The 14,827-nt window shown below is 36.5% G+C and overlaps 1 pseudogene; it reads left to right on the top strand.

The window, feature by feature from the left end:
* The first annotated feature begins 4,557 nt into the window (after positions 1–4,557).
* LOC102412864 lies at positions 4,558–5,291 on the top strand (annotated as a pseudogene).
* The last annotated feature ends 9,536 nt before the right edge of the window (positions 5,292–14,827 follow it).

Below are 14,827 nucleotides of genomic sequence, written 5' to 3'. Positions count from 1 at the left end.
AAGGGTGGGAGAAAACTGGAAACATTAGTTCAGAGAGTTATAGCCAGATATTTGAGGAAACTAAAAGAACTGAGGATCCAGTCCAGTTTACAGGTATATAACAAAACTTCAAAGATCAAAGACAGTTAACAGACTAAAATCTAGTATCTACAAAGGTGCAATTTTTCTCTCTACAATCACCCCCATTATTTTAACCAAGATTATCACAGTAAAACTAATTTGTTTGTATTAAAATTGGGCTTGCTATTTATATAAGTGCAGCAAGAACAGTAACTGTTATTTTTAAGTTCAGTCTTTTTTTTAAATTTTATCTTATTTTTAAACTTTACAATATTGTATTAGTTTTGCCAAATATCGAAATGAATCTGCCACAGGTATACATGTGTTCCCCATCCTGAACCCTCCTCCCTCCTCCCTCCCCATACCATCCCTCTGGGTCGTCCCAGTGCACCAGCCCCAAGCATCCAGTATCGTGCATCGAACCTGGACTGGCGACTTGTTTCATACATGATATTATACATGTTTCAATGCCATTCTCCCAAATCTTCCCACCCTCTCCCTCTCCCACAGAGTCCATAAGACTGTTTTATACATCAGTGTCTCTTTTGCTGTCTTGTACACAGGGTTAAAGTTCAGTCTTAAACTGAACTTAAGTTTAAGTTCTTTTTAAGATATATTTGCTGGAACTTTGCATAAGAAATCTCAGCTTAAACTCTTAAAAGCCTCTGAGAAGAGGAAGTCTAGCCTACATTTTGCCTAGAGCTTGTGTGAATTCCTCTCTTCTTGAGATCCTCAAAACATCCTAGCTTTATGAGCCTGCCAGGAAGTGACCTTCCTTACTCACCTGGTAAGGTTGCCAGGAATCCAGTAAGCAAGGTACTAGGTCAATTTTCCAAGAGGCTTTATTGGCTCCATGAAGTCAACCTTAATACCTTAAAGCTATCTGGTTATATCTGAGTCTATGCACACCTCTCTCAAATACATCGTTCCTATCAAAGCCTTGGTAATACAGCCAATGTTTCTGTGTTCTGTTAAAAGGAGAACACACAGATCCTTACTGAACTTACTGAACTTAGGCAAATAGCTAACAATATTGCCATGAAAAGAATACCTAAGAGTTTCTCAATTATGGAGGGATCAGGTAGGGAGAAAAAATACATGCTGCCTCTTTGCTTACAAAGGGATACTTAACCAAATTGCTCCATGTCACAGCTAGCTTAAGAGAAAATCTTTTCTTATATCTGGAAAAACAAAACATTAAAGAACCAGCAATGTTTCGATCAAAGTCATTAAAAATTATAATCATCCTCCTCAATTCATTCAGACCCACGTAAATAATATTTGTTCTGCTTGAATCCAGTTTTTCCATTAGTTCTGGAAACTCTTACCCAGTTCAGTTTTATGATCTTAAAGTTACCAGAAACCTGTACTTGTCAAAGTTCTTTCTGTGAATCTCTTGAAGATGAAAGTACTTTGCAGGAACAATTTTGCAAAAGTATCAGAGTAAAACAATGTACATGCGTGCTCCATCATGTCCAACTCTGAGACTCCATGAATTGTAGCCCACCAGGCTCTTCTGTCCATGGGATTTTCCAGGCAAGAATACTGGAGCATGTTGCCATATCCTTCTCCAGGGGATCTTCCTGACCCAGGGATATCCGCGTCTGCTGTGTCTCCTGCATTAGCAGGCAGGTTTTTTTGTTTGTTTTTTACCACCAAGCCACCTGGGAAGCCCAGTAACTGTATAAAGACTTAAAAATGCTTGTTGTTAAAGATCTGATGAGAGTTAATTACAATGGAATTGATGAGAAATTTTGGTTATTTTGGTAATAACTGGAATTACTACTGAAAACATACCAGGATACTTCAAATTCCCAGGAATTTAATCCAATTTCTGGAACATCTATATATTTATACAAATACAACATAAAGAAGGTTTAGTACAACTTATTTGACAGTGCTTCCCATGTAATCTAGCATATCAAATATACCTAATAAGTTAAACATCTCTCTTTTTCTAAAGAGAGTCATTTTTCTGTGACTTTCCAGAGACCTTCTGGAAAAATTGCAAAGTTACTTCCAGGTCAAAAAGATTTCATTGTGATTTGATTTTTTTGGCAGAGGGGTGGGGAGAGAGTTGTCAAAAATATCAAAAGGCTTCAAAAACATTTGGTCAAATAGGATCATAGGTCACTGAAACAACAATTCTCTGTTTAGCCATAGTGACAAAGACTTCACAGGCAAATACAGAAAGTAAATAATTGTAAAAAATTTGGAAAAAAAAAACCAGAATACCTTAGCTCTTTTAATAGAGAAGACTCAAGTTTCTTAAGTAATCAAAGACTTGATAAAGACAATGTGAAACACAGGAAATTATTTTGATAAGACACAAAATCTTTGTCTTCTAAGCAAATTACTTAAAAGATAAAAACCATTTATAATCTCTTACAAGAGCAGACCAATAGTGCACAAAAACTTAGCCCTTTTAAAGCAGAGAGAAAATCAAATTCTAATATTGTACCAGCTAATTTTGATATTAAAATCCATTTTTCACCAAAATAAATTCATTTTAATCTTAGCCAGCTTAACCATGCATAAAATTATTTTCCCAAGATTCCTTTCCCATAAACATTTTACAATTGTCTTTTTTACATTCAGATTTTGTCGTATATTTTTCCTCTTTCCTATTCTGAAATAACCAGCCTCAGGACAAAGCTATTAATACTTTCCTTCCCCTCAACAAAAATACATTTCTATTCCTCATACCTTCTTTTACTGAAAACATACACCCTACTTTCCCTGCATGTGGAAATATTTCCCTTATTATTTCTAGTAGTTTTAATTACATATATAATTGTTAACCCTTAAAAACCTTAATTACTAGTGAAAATAAATAAACAATTGTGAACTATTTTAAACATTAGCATTTTGTGGCAAATTTATAAACATTTTATATTTTCTAGAAACATATGCTTTTTCATAGTGATTTTTTTCAGTGTGGCACAAAACGTGTTTACTAATAAACCCAAATTTTTTTTTCCTCTATAAAATGAAACTAAAAGTAAATAAACTTACATTTAGTAATTAGTGTTCTCATATTTCATCTTATTTGGAAATTATCTAGATATTTAATGACTATCCATCACTAAATTTAACTAAGCAAAACTTTAAGATTTCAGGTTACCAAAAAGATTGTGGAAACTGCTTAAGGAGACATATTGTGAAACATAATTATTGATAAAAACTTCACCTAAAAACTCTAACCTCACATCTATTTAAATCACTTGTTTTCAACAATTGTGCTTAGCTTACTTCATCATACCAGGTTATATTTCTTGCTGACAAGTTTTATAACAGAGATTACATAAACTTATTTGACTAATAAACCTAGATAGAATAAAAGTTGTATGTCTGCATTATATTCACTGTTGATAACACTAAAGACATGTCTATTTTAATTAAACTAACAGATTTGATGGAAGTGAAAGAGGAGAGCGAAAAAGTTGGCTTAAAGCTCAACATTCAGAAAACTAAGATCATGGCATCTGGTCCCATCACTTCATGGGAAATAGATGGGGAAACAGTGGAAACAGTGTCAGACTTTATTTTTTGGGCTCCAAAATCACTGCAGATGGTGATTGCAGCCATGAAATTAAAAGACGCTTGCTCCTTGGAAGGAAAGGTATGACCAACCTAGAGAGCATATTCAAAAGCAGAGACATTACTTGGTCAACAAAGGTCTATCTAGTCAAGGCTATGGTTTTTCCAGTAGTCATGTACGGATGTGAGAGTTGGACTGTGAAGAAAGCTGAGCGCCAGAGAATTGATGCTTTTGAACTGTGGTGTGGGAGAAGACTCGAGAGTCCCATGGACTGCAAGGAGATCCAACCAGTCCATTCTAAAGGAGATCAGTCCTGGGTGTTCTTTGGAAGGACTGATGCTAAAGTTCAAACTCCAATACTTTGGCCACCTCATGCGAAGAGCTGACTCATTGGAAAAGACTCTGATGCTGGGAGGGATTGGGGACAGGAGGAAAAGGGGACAACAGAGGATGAGATGGCTGGATCGCATCACGGACTCGATGGACGTGAGTTTGAGTAAACTCCGGGAGTTGGTGATGGACAGGGAGGCCTGGCCTGCTGCGATTCATGGGGTCGCAAAGAGTCGGACACGACTGAGCGACTGAACTGAACCGAACAGATTTGAATTAGCTTTAATACCAAATATTTTCTTAGATCACATGAACCTGAAAAGCATTTGGGTTAGCTTCTGTTATATTTTTTGAGAATTGTATAAATACTAAATTCACATAGGCATTCTTTTTCTTTAAGCCAATTATACAGAACTCTATTCTGTTTTTACAAATTAATTTTGACAAAACCATCTGGAGGTAAAAAAAAAAAAAAAAAATACAACACATCTACAACATATACAGAAACACACCAAAAAAACGCTGACCCAAACTATAGTTAAGATTTTATAGTTCTTGTTCTAAAATTTTAACGATGAGGCAGGTAAGACAATGTAAAACTCACTAGCTTAAAAAACAACAGTTGACTTGGCGTGGCTGCAGGGGAGGCCGCGGCGGGGAAAACGGCGGACGGGAAGGCGGGAGAGAAGAAGCCTGAGAAGCCGCAGCGAGCTGGAGCGGCCGGAGGACCTGAAGAAGCAGCAGAAAAACCTGTGAAAACTAAGACTGTTTCTTCCAGTAATGGAGGGGAAAATTCCAGTCGCAGCGCTGAGAAGCGATCAGCTGAAGATGAAACTGCAGACCTCCCAACAAAGCCTACAAAGATCTCCAAGTTTGGATTTGCCATAGGTAGTCAGACGACAAAGAAAGCCTCAACCATATCCATCAAACTTGGCTCAAGTAAGCCTAAACAACCGGTTCCAACTCTTGCTCCAAAAACCCTTTCAGTAGCAGCAGCTTTTAATGAAGATGAAGATAGTGAACCAGAGGAAATGCGTCCAGAAGCAAAGATGAGGATGAAGAATATTGGAAGGGATACACCAACATCAGCAGGACCAAATTCCTTCAATAAAGGAAAGCATGGGTTTTCTGATAACCAGAAGCTATGGGAGTGAAATATAAAATCTCATCTTGGAAATGTCCATGACCAAGACAATTAAATGATGTGTTTTGAAATTGGGGTGTGGGGTGAGTGTAAAGTTAAAAGGAACAGTTTCCTTTTTTAAGGAATGGTATAAGACTATCTTTGGAGCCGCCTTTTTTTTCTTTTTCTTTTTTTAAAATATTGAGTGATACACTAATAAATGAGAATTTGAAATTAGAGGTAATTTATGTTTTATATACAGATTTCGAGACATTTACTAATTTTGTAGTTTCATGTGATTAGTTTCTAAAGGTTACAGATACTAAAAAATTCAGAAATGGTACCTTTCTAAGAATTGCATATTTTTTTAGATATAACTATTAGCACATTAGGAGGGAAGCAAAAAGTTGTCTATATAAACTGTAGGCAGTTACTCTCTAACTTAACTCCCTTATTAAACTAAACTTGTCTGGCTCCCAGGAACAGCCTTATAGAGAAGGGAGTATTGTATTGGGAGGAAAATGTTACTGGACTATTGACTGAGAAAGTAAATTAGATAAAATACAGCTTTTTTTTTTTTTTCCTAATGGGCATTTGTTTAGTTTCACATCATCATTAACTAGTTATTGCATTGCTATCAGTGGACACAGATGCTTAAGCTCTTTAGAAAGAACATTTTAAAATTTGATGTAAACTGTTGAGTATTTAAAATAGCCCACTTCATTTTAAGGGTCTTGTCTACCTTCATTAGTCTTCAAAGAACAGACATTTGCTACCAAAGTAAATCAGTATTTTGAATGTGCTTCTCTTGAATTTTGTTATTAGCCAGTTCCTGTAAGCATTTCCACCAGATCTTGAGGCAAATCATAAGGAAGCTGTTTCTTTTAAAATAACAAGCCACCACCAAAAATTTAAATGTACATAATAGTTAAATGTTTGGCTGTTCTTATTTTTTAAAGGGTATAAACACCAAAAAAAAAAAAGGCGGGGGGAGGGGAGCAACATTGTATGACGATGGAAGATAAGAAAGATGCACTTTCTGTAATTTTATCAAAGCATTTATGTTACGAACTTGTGAAATCCAATTTGATTTGAACTTATTAACAGGAATTCTTATTTAGCACAAAAATATGGTTTACTTTAACTGTATACTTGCTAACCAGTGGCCTCTCAAAAGCACATTTTAGATACTGAAAATGAAAGAAAATTCATCTTTAAACATATTTTATGGAATCTTCGACCACATATACTTTGTTAATCTATGTGTTGTAGGATTGTGTTTATTTTGTATTTTTGTATTGTATATGAATTCTTTTTTAATGTGACAGTTAAACACATCTTTTAAAGCATAGACACACATAGAAAAAACATACGGTATAATGATTTCCTTGAAAACTACAATGTTAGATTTGGAGGAAGCTTCAGACTGATTGGTGGTAACTACTTGCTGAGCTCTTTTAATAAGTAATAACTCCAGAGAAGCAGCCTGTATATATTCCTAATACTTTGTTCACTTGCATTTGAGTTTAGAATAAGCCCCAAGTAAAACAATGGAAGTGTATATAGAGCTATTAGTTCTTACTTACATGATTTAATTATATCAAGATACATGAATTTAACTTGCTTTAATGTAGGCAGACTTTCCATTTTTGTTCATTTTAATGTTTATGTTGAAATAACATCCCTCTCCTACATTTCATTTTCTTGACTCAAATATCAACCTACGGTCAAGATGGGAGAGAAACAACTAAGATGATTGTCTTTACTAAAATACCAATAAATTTGTCAAACTCTAAAAAAAAAAAAAAAACAGTTGAAATAAGTATACCTGCTCCAATGTCTATGGCTAAAGCCTTTTCTATTCTACTAATATTTGTGGAGAAAACACTTTAGATTTGTATTTGTCTTTAACAAGTAATCTTTAACTTTCCCAGTTCTTTTTTTAATGGAGTATAATTAATATACAATGTTTTATTAGTTTCTGCTGTACAACAAAGTGAATCAGCTATATGTATACATACATCCCCTCCCTTTTGGGCCTTCCTCCCACCCCTCATCCCACCCCTCTAGGTCATCATAGGGCACCTAGTTGAGTTCCATGTGCTATACAGCAGCTTCCCACTAGCTAGCTATTTTACACATGGAAGTGTACATATATCAAGCCTAATCTCCCAAATCGTCCCACTCTCCTCTTCCCGCACCGTGTCCACATGTCCATTCTCTACATCTGCATCTCTATTCCTGCCCTGAGAAGACGTTCATCTATACCATTTTTCTAGATTCCATATGTATGTCTCAATATACGATGCTTGTTTTTTTCTGACTTACTTCACTCTGTATGACAGACTCTATGTCCATCCACATCTCTGCAAATGACCCAATTTTGTTCCTTTTCATGGCTAAGTAATTAATATTCCATTGTATATATGTACCACATCTCCCTTATCTATTCATCTGTTAATGGACATTTAGACTGCGTCCATTTCCTGGCTGTTGTAAATAGTGCTGCAATGAATGTTGGGTTACATATGTCTTTTTGAATTATGGTTTTCTTAGGGTATATGTCCAGTAGTAGAACTGCTGGGTCATTTGGTAGTTCTATTTTTAATTTTTTAAGGAACATCCATACTGTTCTCTACAGTGTCTGTATCAATTTACATTCCCACCAACAATGTGGGAGGGTTCCCTTTCCTACACACCCTCTCCAGCACTTATTTACAGATTTTTTGATGATGGCCATTCTGACCATTGTGAGGTGATACCTCACAGTTTTGACTTGCATTTCTCTAATAATTAGTGGTATTGAGCATCTTTTCATGTGCCTCTTGGTCATTTGTATGTCTTCTTTGAAGAAAGGTCTATTTAGGTCTTCCACTCATTTTTTTATTGAGTTGGTCTTTTGATATTGAGCTGAATGAGTTGTTTGTATATTTTGGAGATTAATCCTTTGTCGGTTGCTTCATTTGCAAATATTTTCTCCCACTTTGACGGTTGTCTTTTCATCCTGTTTATGGCTTATTTGCTCTGCAGAAGCCTTTAAGTCTAATTAAGTCCCATTTGTTTTTTTATTTGTTTGTATTTTCATTACTCTTGAAGGTGAGTCAAAAAAGATCTTGCTGTGACTTATGTCAAAGAATGTTTTTCCTATGTTTTCCTCTAAGAGTTTTATACTGTCCAGTCTTACATTTAGGTCTTTAATCCATTGGGCAAGAGAGCTTTTATAGCAGTTTGTATTTTTAAAAGGCTTCCCCCCATTTGGGGGAGAATATATACATGTGTATGTATGGTTGAATCCCTTTGCTGTACACCTGAAACTATTACAACATTGTTAATTGGCTATACGCTGATACGATATGAAAAAAATTTTTAAAGCCTTCCCCCTACTTTTTCATTTCGATCTCAGGAATTGAGGATGGTCTACATAAGAGTTGCCAGAGAAAGACTATGTAAAACAATTAGATATCAAAGACAGGAAAATAATGCAAGTTCCTCCAAGAAGGACTTTTGTTCTTTAAAGACCAGAATTTTTACAATATATACAAGCTTCCTGAGATAAATAGAGGAGGTTTGGGGATAACAAGGTAAAAAGGATAGGTGAGCTCTGCATTTTTTCTGCAGTCACATTTCTGGTTTTACAAAGATCTGTAATATAAGGATAGTTGCTTTCAATTTCTCAAGAAATTAAGAGGCAACTTAAATGGCATCAGCCAAGAGAACGCACTGGTCACAGCAAACACCCTCTTCCAACAACACAGAAGACTTTACACATGGACATCACCAGATGGTCAACAACGAAATCAGATTGATTATATTCTTTGCAGCCAAAGATGGAGACGCTGTATACAGTCAGCAAAAACAAGACTGGGAGCGGACTGTGGGCTCGGATCATGAACTCCTTATTGCCAAATTCAGACTTAAATTGAAGAAAGTGGGGAAAACCACTAGACCATTCAGGTATGACCTAAATCAAATCCCTTATGACTATACAGTGGAAGTGAGAAATAGATTTAAGGGACTAGATCTGATAGGCAGAGTGCATGATGAACTATGGACGGAGGTTCATGATATTGTACAGGAGACAGGGAGCAAGACCATCCCCAAGAAAAAGAAATGCAAAAAAGCAAAATGGCTGTCTGAGGAGGCTTTACAAATAGCTGAGAAAAGAAGAGAAGTGAAAAGCAAAGGAAAAAAGGAAAGATCTACCCATTTGAATGCAGAGTTCCAAAGAACAGCAAGGAGAGATAAGAAAGCGTTCCTCAGTGATCAATGCAAAGAAATAGAGGAAAACAATAGAATGGGAAACACTAGAGATCTCTTCAAGAAACTTAGAGATACTAAGGGAGTATTTCAAAGAAAGATGGGCACAATAAAGGACAGAAATGGTATGGACCTAACAGAAGCAGAAGATATTAAGAAGAGGTGGCAACGATACACAGAAGAACTAATCAAAAAAGATCTTCATGACCCAGATAATCACGATGGTGTGATCACTCACGTACAGCCAGACATCCTGGAATGTGAAGTCAAGTGGGCCTTAGGAAGCATCACTACAAACAAAGCGAGTGGAGGTGATGGAATTCCAGTTGAGCTATTTCAAATCCTAAAAGATGATGCTGTGAATGTGTTGCATTCAATATGCCAGCAAATTTGGAAAACTCAGCAGTGGCCACAGGACTGGAAAAGTTCAGTTTTCATTCCAATCCCAAAGAAAGGCAATGCCAAAGAATGCTCAAACTACTGCACAATTGCACTCATCTCACATGCTAGTAAAGTAATGCTCAAAATTCTCCAAGCCAGGCTTCAGCAATACGTGAACTGTGAACTTCCTGATGTTCAAGCTGGTTTTAGAAAAGGCAGAGGAACCAGAGATCAAATTGCTAACATCCGCTGGATCATGGAAAAAGCAAGAGAGTTCCAGAAAAACATCTATTTCTGCTTTATTGACTATGCCAAAGCCTTTGACTGTGTGGATCACAATAAACTGTGGAAAATTCTTAAAGAGATGGGAATACCAGACCATCTGACCTGTCTCTTGAGAAACCTGTATGCAGGTCAGGAAGCAACAGTTAGAACTGGACATGGAACAACAGACTGGTTCCAAATAGGGAAAGGAGTACATCAAGGCTGTATATTGTCACCCTGCTTATTTAACTTTTATGCAGAGTACATCATGAGAAACGCTGGGCTGGGTGAAGCAGAAGCTGGAATCAAGATTGCGAGGAGAAATATCAATAACCTCAGATATGCAGATGACACAACCCTTATGGCAGAAAGCAAAAAAGAACTAAAGAGCCTCTTGATGAAAGTGAAAGAGGAGAGTGAAAAAGTTGGCTTAAAAGTCAACATTCAGAAAACTAAGATCATGGCATCTGGGCCCATCACTTCATGGCAGAAAATTATAAGACATTAATGAAAGAAATAAAAGACAACATAAATAAAAGACAACAGATAGAGAGATAGCCCATGTTCCTGGTTAGGAAGAATCAATATTGTGAAAATGACTATACCACCAAATGCAATCTACAGATTCAATGCAATCCCTATCAAATTACCAATGGCATTTTTCACAGAACTAGAACAAAAAAGTTCACAATTCATATGTCAACACAAAAGACCCTGAATAACCAGAACAGTCTTGAGGAAGAAGAATGGAGCTGGAGGAACCAACCTTCCTAACTTCAGGTTATACTACAAAGCTACAGTCATCAAGACAGTATGGTACTGGCACAAAAACAGAAACATAGACCAATGGAACAAGATAGAAAGCCCAGAAATAAACCCATGCACCTATGGGTAACTTATTTTTGACAAAGGAGGCAAGAATATACAATGGGGCAAAGACAGCCTCCTCAATAAATGGTGTTGGGAAAACTGGACAGCTGCATGTAAAAGGATGAAATTAGAACACTTCTTAACACCATACACAAAGATAAACTCAAAATGGATTAAAGACCTAAATGTAAGACCAGAAGCTATAAAACTCTTAGAGGAAAACATAGGCAGAACACTCGATGACATAAATCAAAGCAAGATCCTCTATTACCCACCTCCTAGAGTAACGGAAATAAAAACAAAAGTAAACAAGTGGGACCTGATTAAACTTAAAAGCTTTTCCACAGCAAAGGAAACTATAAGCAAGGTGAAAAGACAACCCTCAGAATGGGAGACAATAGCAAATGAAACAACTGACAAAGGATTGATTTCCAAAATATACAAGCAGCTCATAGAACTCAATACCAGAAAAACAAACAACCCAATCAAAAAGTGGGAAAAAGACCTAAATAGACATTTCTCTAAAGAAGACATATAGATGGCTAACAAACATATGAAAAGATGCTCAACATTGCTCATTATTAGAGAAATGCAAATCAAAACTACAATGAGATATCACTTCACACCAGTCAGAACGGCCATCATCAATAAGTCTACAAATAATAAATGCTGGAGAGGGTATGGAGAAAAGGGAACACTCTTGCACTGTTGGTGGGAATGGAAATTGATACCGCCACTATGGAAGACGGTATGGAGATTCCTTAAAAAACTGGGAATAAAATTAAAAAAAAAAACAAAAAACAAAAAAAAAAACAAAAAAAAAAAAAAACACTCAACATTCAAAAAACCAAAAAAAAAAAAAAAAAAAAAAACTGGGAATAAAACCACCATATGACCCAATAATCCCACTCCTAGGCATAAACCCTGAGGAAACCAAAATTGAAAATGACACATGTGTATCCCATTGTTCATTGCAGCACTATTCACAACAACTAGAACTTGGAAGCAACCTAGATGTCCATCGGCAGACAAATGGATAAGAAAGCTGTGGTACATATACATGATGGAATATTACTCAGCTACTAAAAAGAATGTATTTGAATCAGTTCTAATGAGGTGGATGAAACTGAAGCCTATTATACAGAGTGAATTAAGTCAGAAAGAAAAACACCAATACAGTAAATTAACACATATATATGGAATTTAGAAAGATGGTAACGATGACCCTATATGAGAGACAGCAGAAGAGACACAGATATAAAGAACAGTCTTTTGGACTCTATCAGAGAAGGCGAGAGTGGGATGATTTGAGAGAATAGCATTTAAACATGTACATAATCATATGTGAACTAGATCACCAGTCCATGTTCAATGTATGAGACAGGGTGCTCAGGGCTGGTGCACTGGGATGACCCTGAGAGATGGGATGGGGAGGGAGGTGAGAGGGAGAGTCAGGATGGGGAACACATGTACACCCATGGCTGATTCATGTGAATGTATGGCAAAACCACCACAATATTGTAAAGTAGTTAGCCACTAATCAAAATAAAAATTAAAAAAAAAAGAAGTTGTGGTACATACACACAATGGAATATTAGTCAGTCATAAAAAGGAATGCATTTGAGTCAGTTCTAATGAGGTGGATGAACCTAGAACCTATTAAACAGAGTGAAGTAAGTCAGAAAGAGAAAAATAAATATCATATTCTAACGCATATATACAGAATCTATAAAAATGGTACTGAAGAATTTATTTATAGGGCAGCAAGTTGTGTCCGACTCTTTGCGACCCCATGAATTGCAGCATACCAGGCCTCCCTGTCCATCACCAACTCCCGGAGTTCACCCAAACTCATGTGCATCCAGTCGGTGATGCCATCCACCCACCTCATCCTCTGTCGGCCCCTTCTCCTCCTGCCCCCAATCCCTCCCAGCATCAGAGTCTTTTCCAATGAGTCAACTCTTCGCATGAGGTGGCCAAAGTATTGGAGTTTCAGCTTTAGCATCATTCCTTCCAAAGAACACACAGGACTGATGACTGAACTGAACTGAATGGAGAAACAGACATACAGAATAGACTTATGGACATGGGGAGACAGGAGGAGAGGATGAAATGTATGGAAAGAGTAACATGGAAACTTAACTTATTATATGTAAAATAGACAGCCAACAGGAATTTGCTGTATGGCTCAGGAAACTCAAAACAGGTGCTCTGGATCAAACTAGAGGGGTGGGATGGGGAGAGACATGGGAGGGAGGTTCAGAACAGAGGGGATATATGTATACCTATGGCTGATTCATGCTGAGGCTTGAGAGAAAACAACAAAATTCTGTAAAGCAATTATCCTTCAATAAAAAAAATAAATAAACTTTAAAAAAAAAACCTCTGGTTACTTAGCTCCAAAAAAGAATTAAAACTTAAATGAGATTGCAAGCATGAATATGCCTGAAAACACAAATGAGATTCATTTATGGACCAACTATACTCATATGGAAACAATAATGAATTTGCTCAGACAGGGAATTTATTCAAGATGAACATCTGTGAAATTCTAGGCAGCAGAGGTTACATATATTACAGGTATTAATTTTGGTAAACACAGAAGACACCTTTAACCCTCCAAAAAGATGTTATGCAGAGAACAATCCATCTTAGATTTTCTTCAATATTTACTATTCCAGTGAACTGTTGTGGAAAATCATGTTAATTTCCCAAAGGCCTTTGGACAGACTTCAAAAATTTGAATGTTCAAATGCAAGTGATTGCCAATTACTAAAAATTAATGATTTCTCATGCTGAATAATGCATGCACTTAGCAGGAGGACTTTAACAATAACGCAGCGTTGTCAGTTTTGAATGCAGTCTTGCCTTACCTGCTGGGCACATGAAGGCAACCAAATTTAAAAGCAACCCCCTCCACCCTGACAAGGTGCAGGTTAGTGTGTTTAGTGAAGTCTTTAGTGCAGGAGAGATAAGCTGTTTATTTTATGCTTAATATTACACTATATGGATGCACTTTAATTAGTTCAACCATTGATGGATATTTCCCACTATTATAAACAATGCTTTTGACCATATACATTAGCCTTACATTCTGATGCTTTAATTTCTAGGGGAGAGATTACAAGAAGTGGGTTAGCTGGGCCAAAGAATATTTATAAATATTCTTAATTTTAGCAGAAACTACTTGCATGTAATTTTTCAATTAGGACTACAATGAGGAATGATGTTTTAAAAATAAAATCACCTAACTACAAGTCAACCATCTCACTAATCTCACTTCAAATGCTAAGTATGCTTAAACACTGCTTTAAGTAGAGAACTGGGTTCTTAATCTCTCATTGACAGTGCTTTTGATGTTGAAAATTCCGTGGTTTATTGTTTCAGAGCATCTTGTATCAGTATTTTCAGTTTGGTATTCCCTCCTATATTAGAAAGAAGCAGTGGTTTAAATTGACTCTGTGCCACTGTCTCTGAATTCTGAGTGCCACTTTTATCTGTCTTTCCTTGGTCCCTTTTTGCAAGGAGAGCTTGATTGTCTGCACTCTCTGAAAGTATTTTTATTGGTATCTTTCCCTCATTCTTTTTCTCCTTCTAATCTTAAAGATCCCTTTATTTGCTGTTCTTCAAATTCAAAAATAACAAATGCTTGTTATGACCAGTGAAACAATGCAAACAATGCAATTGAAGAATGTATGAAGACAAGGCTAATCATTCACACCTCGACCTCCTGATGTGATCAATATTAACAGGCTGCTGAGGAGCCTTCCACAACTCCCTTTGCTCATTACCAACAGATCAAACATATGTGCACATATATAAAATTGTTTATTTTCTGCAAAGCATAATCACACCATACACATTATTCTGCAACTTGTTTCACTTAACTAAATGTGTGTGTGTGTGTGTGTGTGTGTGTGTGTGTGTGTGTGTGTGTGTAGATATAGGTCATCGCTGGTGGCTCAGTGGGTAAAGAGTCTGCCTGCAATGCGGGAGACCTA

This window comes from Bubalus bubalis, chromosome X, assembly GCF_019923935.1.
Source record: "Bubalus bubalis isolate 160015118507 breed Murrah chromosome X, NDDB_SH_1, whole genome shotgun sequence".
In the NCBI taxonomy this organism is placed as follows: Eukaryota; Metazoa; Chordata; class Mammalia; order Artiodactyla; family Bovidae; genus Bubalus; species Bubalus bubalis.
This window is presented reverse-complemented; position numbering and strand designations above follow the sequence as displayed.